We start from the raw sequence: 13,349 nt of genomic DNA on the forward strand, positions 1-13,349 counted from the left end.
GTTGATTTCCAAACTCTGATCTCTCCTTTGTTTTGATGGTGTATATTATGAAGAAACAGCAGAGCGAGTTCGGGACCATTTTCTAAAAACTTTATAACCGTGGCTTCCATCAAACCACGTTGCTCTTGCCACCATGTTGAGCAGTTGGTGGAACGTGCTCCTTAACCGCAACGGAAGTGAGAGATGGTGGAAGTGGTGGACCACATCATGAAGTGCTAGACGACGTGGTGAATGTGTTCAGCTAACATTCTCCCACTTGGTCCACACCTTTAACCTAATGTCCTATCTCAATCCATCAATTATCCCATTAAGTAACAAATACATGAATCATGGCGATAAGTCCTCTATTTAACGAGTGTTACATTCCATGTATTACAATGTACTCATCTCTTTACATTATACTTTATGTGACAATATTACTTAATGAATAAACCCTATGTTCATTCTTGGTCCAATGAAGTTAAATTTTCTCAAAATTAAATAAAAGTGCACATCAATATGAGAAAACATCATAATAAGAGTTTGTATAATAGAAACTACATAATGGAACTAAGTCCCATGTTCACTACATGATCCTTGAATTTCAACGGTTGCATGCCCTTAGTTAAAGGATCAGCGATCATCAATTCAGTGCTAATGTGCTCAATAACCACTTTCTTTTCTTTAACACGTTCTCTTATGGCTAGATACTTAATGTCGATGTGTTTGCTTCGACTTCCACTTTTATTGTTCTTCGCCATAAAGACTGCAGCTGAATTGTCGCAATATATACTCAATGGCCTAGATATTGAATCCATAACTCTAAGCCCCGAAATGAAACTCTTAAACCATACACCTTGTGAAGTAGCCTCAAAACAAGATATGAACTCAGCTTCCATAGTAGAAGTAGCAGTCATGGTTTGCTTAATGCTCCTCCAAGATATAGCTCCACTGGCCAATATAAAAATGTATCCAGATGTTGATTTACGTGAATCAACACAACCAGCAAAATCTGAATCTGAGTAGCCAACAACCTCTAAATTGCTTGTCCGTCTGTACGTAAGCTTGTAATTTTGGTTCCTTGAAGATATCTCATCACTTTCTTTGCAGCTTTCCAATGGTCCTTACTTGGGTTACTCTGATATCGTCCTAACATTCCAACAACAAATGTAATGTCAGGCCTTGTGCAGACCTGAGCATACATCAAACTTCCGACTGCAGAAGCATATGGAATGTTTTTCATTTGTTCCCTCTCAAGATCGTTTTTCGGGCATTGGTCCAGATTGAACCTATCACCCTTCACTATAGGAGAAACACTAGGTGAACAATTCTTCATCTGAAATCTCTCTAGAACTTTATTGATATAGGTTTCTTGAGACAAACCTAAGATGCCTTGAAATCTGTCTCTATGGATCTTAATGTCAATGACATAAGATGTCTCACCCATATCATTCATGTCGAAATTTTTAGAGAGGAATTGTTTCACCTCATGAAGTAAACCCTTATCATCGGTTGCAAGTAAGATGTCATCCACGTATAAAACAAGAAAACAAACTTTACTCCCACTGACCTTAAGGTATATGCATTGATCCATAACATTTTCTTCAAAACCAAATGAAGAAATTATGTTATGGAATTTTGAATACCATTGGCGGGATGCTTGTTTTAAGCCGTATATGGATTTCTTAAGCTTACAAACCAATTGCTCACCATCACTAAAGGGGAATCCTTCAGGTTGTTTCATGTAAACCTCCTCCTCTAGCTCTCCATTAAGAAATGTTGTTTTCACATCCATTTGTTGCAATTCTAAATCAAAGTGGGCTACTAATGCCAATATAATGCACAAGGAATCTTTCTTAGACACAGGAGAAAAAGTTTCCGTGTAATCGATTCCTTATTTCTGAGTGAACCCCTTTGCAACAAGTCTGGCCTTGTATCTCTCAATGTTGCCTAATGAGTCTTTCTTTGTCTTAAAAACCCATTTACAACCAATGGTTTTTGCACCATTAGGTAACTCAACAAGGTCCCAAACATTGTTGCACTTCATGGAACTCATCTCATCCTTCATGGTATTATACCACAATTCTGATTCTTTACAACTCATGTCTTGTGAAAAAGATTCAGGATCATTTTTGGCTCCTATATTGTAGTCACATTCCTGTAGATACACTACATAATCATTAGGAATTGCTGACCTCTTAGTTCGAGTAAACCTTCTTAAGGTTGCACCAATATCTTCTAAGGAAGTATGAGGTTCAACTTGTTGTTTAGAAAGGTTAGGCAACTCCTGATCAACTTGATCTACTGGAATGTTGTCAACAGCTTATGGAACCTCAACAACTGGTTGAACTTTAGTGATTGTTCATTCTACACCCGATTGTACTTGAGGGGTGTTATGAACAATAAACAATCTATCACTTGAAGTGAAAGGTTGAGACTCTGTATGATCAATATCAGAAACTATGTTTCTGAATTGATCGCTCCCACTGACCAAGTCATATTCAAGAAATTTAGCATTTCTCGATTCCACAATCCTAGTGCTATGATGGACAGTAAAATCTGTACCCCTTAGACTTTTCAGCATATCCAATGAAATACCGACTAATAGTCCTTGGGTCCAGTTTCTTCTGCTGTGGATTATATATTCTCACTTCAGATGAGCATCCCCAAACGTGCATATGTCGCAAACTCGGTTTCCAACCTTTCAATAACTCAAATGGCGTCTTTGGGACGTTGGAACTCGGTTTAATATATACATTGTTGTCTTAAGTGCTTCAGTCCACAAGAATTTAGGAAGTTTTGAGCTGCTAAGCATACTCCTTACCATGTCCAATAAAGTTCGGTTTCTTCTTTCTGCTACACCATTTTGGTCTAAAGAACCAGGCATGGTGTATTGGGCAACAATCCCATGTTCTTGAAGAAACTTCGCAAATGGCCCAGGTGATTATCCATCTTCCAAGTATCTACCATAATATTCTCCACCTGATTCGTGCCCACTTGGTATATTAGTTGATTCATGTCCAGCTGGTGCTCCTTGATTAAGGAAGTAATCAACAAAATTTATAACCTATTACACCATGAACTAGGGTAGCAAAGACAAAGCTACTATAGCATAGTGGCTCTAGGATCGTTCACTGGGATGGGTTTTCACTTCACAAATGATATTAATTCAAAGTTGAATTGGTGCCTTTTCATTTCAAGGTTAGCTTTAAAAGAAAACATAAAGATGTTTGAATGAAAAATGTTTGGTTTTAAACTAACCAAAAATAGTAATTGATTTTACTTACAAAGAAAAATGTTTCTTGGAGTTTCAGATCACTAGGCTTAGATTCCTCATACAAAAAGGGAGTTTCGGTCACTTGTTTTTTTTCCTCGCATTAGAGAATTAACATATAGTTCCTTCTCCAACCGGTGTTGTACAGATGCAGCCCATTTATGAATTTCAGCATTAATTCCTTCTCATTGATGCATCTCGCAATGGCTCGTGCTTCTCACCTAGCATTTGCCATTCAAGGTGATCTTTAACCTTGGACTTCCCTTCAAAAGCTCGCAAGAGATAACTAATGGATGTCTCCTTGGAGTCCAAAAGCTTACCAAGTGTTGGCTATTCTAGAAAATCCTACCTTCAAACCACCTCCCAAAAGCTCGCAAGAGATAAACTAGTTCATTTCCATGGACGGAGATCACTTGCCTTACCAAGTGTTGGCCCAGGTGATTTAAAGGCGTTTTAAGTTAACTAAAAAAATAAAAACCATTAACGGGTCACACTTTCTCTTCATTAAAAACTAAAACAACAAAACTTCCAATTTTTCATTTGGAAACTTACCCGGCTTTCTTCACTCCAAGAGACGAAGAGCCTAGCCTCTCATCCTCTGAGGAAAAATCCTCAGAGTTTTATTGGCTAGAAAGAAAAATAACGAAAAAACAAAAATATATAGGAAAAACAGAGCAAGTGCTCTATAAAATATATTCCTTACTATTACCAAAGGTTGTCCCCCTCCTCCCGAGAACAGGCTCCCGAGAGCTATATATAAAGAAAATTACAAAACAAAATATCTGAGGTTATTCACCCCTTTTCCAAACTTAATAACTAAGGAATCTTATAATTGGTGGGTTACAAGGAGAAAATGGGGATTTAGACATCAAAAAATCTGAAGCAAAATATCCAAAAGTGTCGGTTGCAAATATCGGGAAACTTCAGGAGAAATTTCGTTGCACTATGCAAAATGGCTGTGAAATCATTTTGCAGCAAAAGGGTGATTTCGCAGCCGTGCAAAATACTTCCTTCAGCTTGGAGTGATCAGCTTCCAATGTCTATAACTCCTTCATTGCAACTCCGAATCGCGCACCATTTGAAGTATTGGATTTCTGACTTCCTGAGCTTCGAAATGACATATAACATGCATAATTTGGACTCCAGGAAGTGCTCCAAAAGTGGCTAACATGACTGTCATCAAGAATGCTTCATGGCAGATTTCTCTTTGCTTCCCCTCCTTGCATTCCGGATTTGCTTATGGCAAAGGACTTCAAAGCTTCGGTTCTTCATGTTTCTGAGCTTTCCATTGCTTTTCCATGGATTCCAAAGAACTCTCCTCAATCTTGGATTGCTTTGGTGATAAAAAAGCTATCAAAACACCAAAACTTAACACAATTTAATTAGAATTGATTGCAAGGGTCCTTAACATGCCAATTGAGTTAAAAGGTAATAACTACTACTCAAAAGCGTTTAAAAGAGTTAATTATAAGCTATGAAATAGCACTTTTTGAGTAGTAATCACCACCTCTATCTGGTCTCACGATCTTAATTTGTTTACCACATTGTTTCTCTACTTCTGCCTTGAAAACTTTAAAGGCTTCTAAAGCTTCATTTTTGTTATGAAGTATGTAGAGATACATGTATTGTGAGAAATCATCTATGAAAGAGATGAAGTATTTCTGACCATGAGAGTCCATGTCAAGACTACATATATCAGTATGTATGATCTCTAGTATGGCAGAACTCCTAGTAGCACTTCTCTTTAACTTGTTGGTCTATTTTCCCTTAATGCAGTTCACACAAGTCTCAAAGTTAGTAAAATCTAGAGTACTAAGTACCCCATCATTCACCAATCTTTTGATTCTATCTATGGAGATATGACCTAATCTCCGGTGCCACAATATAGAGGAATCCTCATTAACAACACATCTTTTAATGCCAGTTTGGACATGTAATGAATTATGAGTGGTATCATTTTTTAAGAATATGCAATAAAGACCATTAGACAAAATACCATTCCCAACACAATCGGATTTATAAATCAAACTGAAAGATGTTTCTGAAAAATGAAAAGAATATCCAAACGATACAAGTTTAGAACTGAAATCAAGTTTCGTGAGAAACTTGGTACATAAAAGGTCTTTTGCAATTCTAAAACAAAACCACCATTTAAATTTAAATAACATGTCCCTATTGCTTCCACATGCGAGCCCATCTTGTTTCCGGATAAGATGAATTGCTCACTTGTCACTGGCTTCCTTAGGTTTTGCATATCCTGCAAGGAATTTGAAATGTGGATTGTAGATCTAGAATCAATCCACCATATGTTGGTATTTACATTAACCATATTAGATTCATAACAAACAAATACGGTAGGGTTACCTTTTTTCTCAAGCCATTTATGAAATTTCAGACATTTCTTCTTCATGTGTCCTTTCTTTTTACAAAAAAAACACTTTTCGTCTTTCTTAATGTCATATTTGGGAGGAATTTGTTGCTTTCCTTTCTGATTGGCTTGAGATTTTCCTTTCTTTCCTTTCCTTTGCATCACCAGCATGACACTTTCTCCCTATTCCATCAATAACCTTCTTTCCTCTTGAACACACATGATCATCAATTCATTGATAGACCACTTATCCTTATGTGTGTTGTAAGAGATTTTGAAAGGTCCATACTGAGGCGGAAGAGTGTTAAGGATAAAGTGCACCAAGAAGGATTCATACATTTCTACCTCGAGCTTTTTCAATTAAGCCACTATGTCCCTCACCTCCATGATGTGTTCGCGTACACCTCTTATACCAGTGAGCTTCAAGGATGTGAACTTCATAATCAGGGTGCTTACCAAGGCTTTGTCTGAAGTGACGAATTGCTCGTCAATAGCCTTGAGCAATTCACGGACATTCTCATGTTACTCGATCAAACCACGTATACCAGCACTAATTTTTGTCTTTATGTACATCACGCTGAGCCGATTAGATTTCTCCCAACGTTCGTACAATAGTATTTCTTTAGGTGTGCTGGTATCAGTGATCTTATGTGGTTCATCTTTCCTTATGGCATAGTCTATGTACATGCACCCTAATTGAAGAATAATTCTCTCCTTCCATATCTTAAAGTTATCTCCTCTAAGTTTGGGAACCTCACAACGAATATCAGATATGCTAGGTAAAACTGCACAAAAGGATTACAAGCTTATTAAAAATTTGAGGCTTTAATATAAATTCATGCATTACTAATGTAGAACATGCTTAAAATTGAATCTAATTTTATTAAAAATTGTCTGTGGGCTAAATCTTTAATTCAATCAGATTAATTATCTTTATGATAGACTTTATCAAACTATTTTATTGAATTATGAAATTTATTATGAATGTAGTTTGATATTTTCTGTTTATAATCTTTATGATAAACCTATTAAATTAATTCTTCCTAACTCCTGTGGGTAAATTAGGAAAAATTAATTTTAATATTTTATCATAATTAATTATATAAACATAATGAAAACCCTGTGGGGTAAAATCATCATATTTATATAGTTAATTACAATTAATGTCTATAATGTGATCCTTATTAATATATATATTTTATATAATTAAGGATGCTATGGCTATTCCTTAATTATTTAAAAAATCATATGGATTCACTAGACATTAAAACTATATGATATAATTTTAATATATCTAACTAAATTTTAGGCAATAATTGCATGCATTAAAAGCTACAACTTTTAATTTATCTAACTCAAATTTAGGCTACATTTTTACACATACAAACATATAAATTAAAATAAATAATTTAATTTGCATGTATAAAAATCACATATAATTTAGAATAATTTAAAAGGTTTCAAATTATGAATGGGTGCCTAAACCCAATAAAATTATTTCAAACGGGTCATAATTGCCTAAATTGGCCCAAATTTCACAATCAGTTACAAGCCCAATCAATAATAATTTAAACTGGGCCATAAGTGCCTAAATTGACCCAATTTTAACAATTAACCCATGGCCCAACACTTAAAGCCCCTTAATTTAGTAAAATGGGCCATTGCCATGCAATAAGCTTAATAGGCCCAAAAGTCACTTATACCAAGGCCCAAAAAAAACTTAGTAGAACCCAATCTCTCTCTAGTTTTATTTATTTTATTATTATCACTTGCAACGAAATAAACCCACCATCCTAATTTTACGCCACCCCGTGGACTACTTCATCACCGATAGCCACGTACTCGCCGCCACCCACGTGGACTGCACCATTATCAGCTAGCTATGGAGCCGCTTGCAACACATGCAAGAACAGCCCCACGCGGTGCCTTTCAAGATGCCTGCATCACTAGTAGACACTATCTAAGAATGCACCAATTTCCTATTAGCTGTTGAAATTTGATCAACCTAGAGGAAATATACGGCTTTTTGCAGAAAGCCATTTAGAGCTCTTAGTGGCCACTTTTACCTGGGCAGCTCACAGGAATGGGTTGATTATGGTGGCTGTGAGTTTAATGGCTCTTGTGGTGGGTTCCACATTAAAGAACAACCCAAAATATGGATTTTGATTTTCTGAAAAAATGAGATGGAGAACCAGGTCCGGTAGAGGGTGATCAAGGAGAACAAAGCCAAAGTGATGTCTCTGAACCACAAAATTGAATAGGATTTGTTCAAGTAAGGTCATCTTTTGGGGTAGTGATCCTCTAGTGATATCTCATAGTCTTACTTATTATTTTGGTTTGATCTTTCTTTCCCCATATATTTTCTCGACAGCAAGCAATATATTTTATTTTGAGTAATGATTTTGATAGATCATCAAACGGATATTCCTATCAAGCATACTGTATGATTGTATTTTATAACCAGAAAAGGAAACATTAACTAAACAATTTTAGTGCAAAATAGATACCAAGGCAGAGGCAAGGCTTTCATAGCTCTAATACCAAATGTGAGAAGATTTCATGCAATATAATCAATCCAAGCATACGAAACTTCTGCCATTAAAAGTCATTTCTAAAAAAAATGAAAATGAATTTAGGATCATACTTACCTCCAACCATTGTTTAGCTTTCTGTAATTAGTGAAGTGTTGATTTCCAAACTCTAATCTCTTCTTTGTTTTGATGGTGTATATTATGAAGAAACAGTAGAGCGAGTTTGGGACCATTTTCTAAAAACTTTATAACTGTGGCTTCCATCAAACCACGTTGCTCTTGCCACCATGTTGAGCAGTTGGTGGAACGTGCTCCTTAACCGCAGCAGAAGTGAGAGATGGTGGAAGTGGTGGACCACATCATGAAGTGCTGGACGATGTGGTGAACGTGTTCAGCTAACATCAAGTTCACGGATGAAGCCATGCATCAGCTACTTACAGGAGAAGTCAGAGAAACCAAGATAAAAAACAAACAAAGCATATATGGAAATGAACAGATTCGACAAAGTAGACGGCCTGAACCAATCAATAAAATAACACCCAGGAATCTGCAGAAAAATTTAGGGGAATAATATGAAAATGAAGAAACGTGAAGTTCACAGAGACCTTACCTACAATTCTTTTCCGTAGCTCTCAAAAACTGTCTCTTCAAAAGTCCCACCAAGAAAATTTTAATTCCTCCGCTCTTCTCTTGCTTCCCGCTCCAAAAATTTGTGTATCCCTTCCTCATTTTCCATGAAAAGTCTATCGTGGTGGTGCCCTTTTTTCTTTCCTTTTCAATGCTGCCTGTTGGTTCCTTCCCCCCTGTGTGATGTCTTTGCCCCTTTTTGTATGGCAGCCTTAGAGGATTTATTTAGGAAGGTGGACAATGCTCCTCCATTTCGGAATATCTCTTTCTTCATTTTCTACATGATGCATGAAAGATCTGTGGTGCAACCTATTTCCAAAAAAATCTGGAATATGGTCCGGCTCATATGGAGATTCTTTTTCCCAATTCCATAAAATATTTTATTTTATTTATAATTTTTTTATTTGATTTCAAGTTGAAAATGAATCTCACCTATGGATAATACATAGAGGGAGGATGAACAAGTGTTTTAAAAATAATTTGAGATAGTACCCACAAATGCTTAAACAATGCCTAAATTTTCAGTTGCTTTGTCTTTCTTTTCCAATCGTACTAACAATCAAGCAAAACACACAAGCAATATTGATGCACCAATACTCTCTCAACAAAATAGTTAATGCAGTTCATATGCAAATGAATCAACATTCCCTAACCAAGATATATAAAAAAATTTATCAACTCAAATATATTTCATCAACTCAAATTCATATTTTCTCATGTGCATTAATATCAAAACTGAAACAAAAATAATTCATTCTCTTGCAAAGCATAAATGATCAAATTTCAGGTCATAAACTCAATCTCTCAACAAAATAAATCAAAGGAAAATTGATAAGCAAATAGAAAACTAATCAAAAGATGAGATGGGAATGAAAAGCCAATGACACCAAAATTTTAATATGGAAAACCTCCCAAGAGATAAAAAAATAAAATAAATAACAGGTCTCAAGTGATAAAAAAATCCAATATGAAGAAAATTAAATGAGTTAGAATTTACTTAGCCTAAGCCTGTAATCCTCTCCCAAACCACCTGCTTAGAATCTTCAAACTTCAGCTAACCACTTTCTTCTCTTGGATCATACTTGGATTCCACACTAATCAATGGATTTTTTAAATTTATCATATCAAAACAAAAGTTTTAACCTAATTCAACTATCCTAAGGTAGCTTTTGCTTGATAAAAAAAAAACTCTTTACCATAAGCTATGGTAGTATAGCGGTTTTAGGTATCATCCACTAAGATTGATTAATCCTGGTAATTAATGCTTGAATGGGAAGTAAAGAAATGAGTGCAATCAAGTGAAAATGTGATAAATCATAATAAAAGATGGAAATGACAATGAGTTCAAATCCTGAAAAACAATTCAATCTAAAATATTAAAAATTCTTAAAGAAGATCAATATGAAAAAAAAAAACTCTTGGAGTTAGGATTCTCTAAGAAACAATCTTTATATGGTGAATAGGGATTGAGATCTATTCTTCATTAAGTTATATAGAAAATATAAATTTTCATCTAAACTGATTTTTTTATTTACCTTTTACTCTAGATCTAATTTAATTTTTCTTCAAATTAGGTCATGTAATTCAAAAGATTGATTCCATTCATATATTCAATTCATCTAAAATCCATCTTCCAATGATTCATACAATGCAACTATTCAATAACATCTTATTAAATCTAAATTTAAGAATTTAATAAATCTACTTAGTTTGCATTGTAATAGTCATTCAAGATAATTTTAAGAGAAAAATCCTCAAAATTCAATTAATCAATTAATTAGATCAAAATACCTGGACAATTCAAGCTTCAATTTATTAAATCATCATAGATCTCGCTTCTAGATCCTCCTTTCTTTGAGAAAAATGAGATTAAGCTACACAGGTTTTGAGATTTGACCTCCTAATACATGTTTAACTAGTGAGAAAATAAGAGAAAATAAAAGAAAGTTGTATTTGATAAGAAAATCTCCGATACAAAACAACTAAAATTGAATAAAAAAATCCTAAATGAAAATCTCTAACTCCTATTTATATCCATGGTCAAATGAACACATGGCAACATTCTAAAGAGCATCTAGAACCTTTCTTTAATCAAAGGTTACAATTTGATTTGCAATCAAAACTCACATAAGAACTTCCTATTTCGCATAGGTATGTGAATTGATAAGAATTGAGCCAAATAGCTTCCAAAAAGTTGCATAATGCATCTTTCTAGTCATGTTGGCATGGGCATGTGAACTTGGCCTTCTCCATGTGAAAATTTCATTAAAAACATAAGACCATGCGAGATCACTCCTCTCCCGTGCAAAAATACTCTTTTTGAACTCATCTTTGATTTTTTATTTGGCATGGCTATGTGAACTTCATATACCATGCCAAATTCAAACACAAAGCTCTTTATATCTGCACCCTTGCTAGTCCAGTTCTCATGACTATGTGAACATAGCTTCCTTCATGCTTGAATTTCATGCCAATTTGTTTTGTTTTTTTTAGAATAAGCACATTGACCTCTTTTCAAGATATCTCAACTCAATTCAAAAGTAATTCATTCTTCCGAGATGATTAAATCCAAGTTTCAAGATTGAATTTACTTTTTCATTTTATACTCAAGGTCTAGAGTGCATAGTCTATGACATGATTGAAATAGAAATAACACTTTTGAAAATGGAGATTTTAATATCATGTCAACCTTACTCACATGACCAATCTTCTAAAATCAAGCAAACATATAGGTATTCTAAGTTAATCTCTTTCAACTAAGTATGCTTAATCATCAATCATCACACTAGAATATCTAAAAAAAATCAATCCCTTAAATTGTTCATATGATTTATGGAAAAAAAAAAATAGCAAAAACTAGCTAACACATGACAAACATGAAAATAAACAAACACATAACAACTTAAATTTCCAATCTCTTTCTTTTTATCCCTCTCAACGAAACTATACATTGTCCTCAATGTTCAATGTAAAAAAGAAAAAAAGAAAAAAAGGAGGATACCTCCAATGTCAATGTTTTCCAACTCTAATGGCTAAAATAAAAAACAAAGTCAATATATAAGTACTCTAGGAGGAATAAAATCTTATAGAGAGAGGCAATATAAAACATCACCAAATAAAAAAGAAATTACAAAAGATTGTGGAATAGATATTAAAAGAACTAAAAAAAAAAAACTAAAAAAACCCAAATAGAGCACTTTATCTCTCATCAGGTAGTAGAAGTAGGAGCAAATGAACTATTAGGCACTATAGAGGTAGGTAGAGAAAATAAAGAATTCATCTTGGATGAAGTAACATCAAGTGTAGCTCTAAGTGTTGCAAACACAGTCTCTTATAACTCAATGTCAGTAGAAGGTCTCTTTTTACTCTATAACGTTCGGTCCCTGAAGTAAATGCTCCACCTCAATAATAGTAGTGAAGAAAGGTATGCCAAAAGTAAATAGTAAAGTAGTTAGTACTTTACTACTGAATAGTAAATGCCCAACAGTAGTCTCCCTATTGGAAGTTAGGGTAGTGGCTAGAATGTCTAAAGTATAGATAGAATGAGAAAGAAATTAACAAGAGCGAGCACTTGATAGGTTTCTCAAAATACCTAATAATGGTGTAGCTGATTGTTATGGTGGTTAAAACTTGTAAGATCATCAACCCTCTTACTAAGCTCTTTGTTAGGCATGATGAATGGCGTTTTGGGTACCCTATAGTAAGTCTAGTCAAGCAATCAGTTGTTGAAAATCAATGGTTGGAGATTGGTCAAGTGTAATAGAAGATGTAGGGATATATATAATTAAAGGGGGAGCAGGAGATGAACCTTGACATGTAGAAACTATTAGAAAGATAGGGACTCCTAAAACAAGAGTGTTTAGCTCAGGTGTAGAAACAATTGGTGAATGTGGGAGAGAATCATCACCATTGCTCCTAGTCTCCTCAAAGGAATCAGCAGGAGGCTAATAATGATGCTCAACTTCAAATGTCAAAGAAGTACTCCCAATAGTATTTGTGGACCCACATTTTTCAAGTGTGTCCCCACTCGATGGCTAGACTCATTTTTTTTTAGTAAAATATTGATTTTATTTTAAAATTGGAGTTACCACTTATTTTTATTTATTTTTAAAGGTAAAATAAAATAAGAAATAAAACCCTAAAATATGACTCTTTATTTGGAAAAGAATGTCTTTGAAAACCGAGTCTAAGTTCAGGGGTTAAGTTACCTATCAGGAAGGTATCATAAGGTGGCACCCCTCTAAGCCCAAAATAAAGGTCTTTACTAATCAAGTTGAAGTAATTATAACTATTGATTGTAAATAATGGATACTGAAAAACCGAAAATCTAATAAGAAACACCCGAGGGGAAGTGAATGGGTGATTTAAAATTTTCAATACAAATTTATATGTATTATCCCCAATTTTTTATTTTGAGAGATACCAGGGATACCTTATATAACCAAATGGACTATACTTTAAATCTTTAAGTATAAAAATATGATTTTTATCTTATAGGGATAACCTGTGAAAATTAACATGATTACAAAAATTAAAATTTATGACACTTCATTTCTTGGCGCTTTCATAA

The sequence above is a fragment of the Vitis vinifera genome, chromosome 10, assembly GCF_030704535.1.
Source record: "Vitis vinifera cultivar Pinot Noir 40024 chromosome 10, ASM3070453v1".
Lineage (NCBI taxonomy): Eukaryota > Viridiplantae > Streptophyta > Magnoliopsida > Vitales > Vitaceae > Vitis > Vitis vinifera.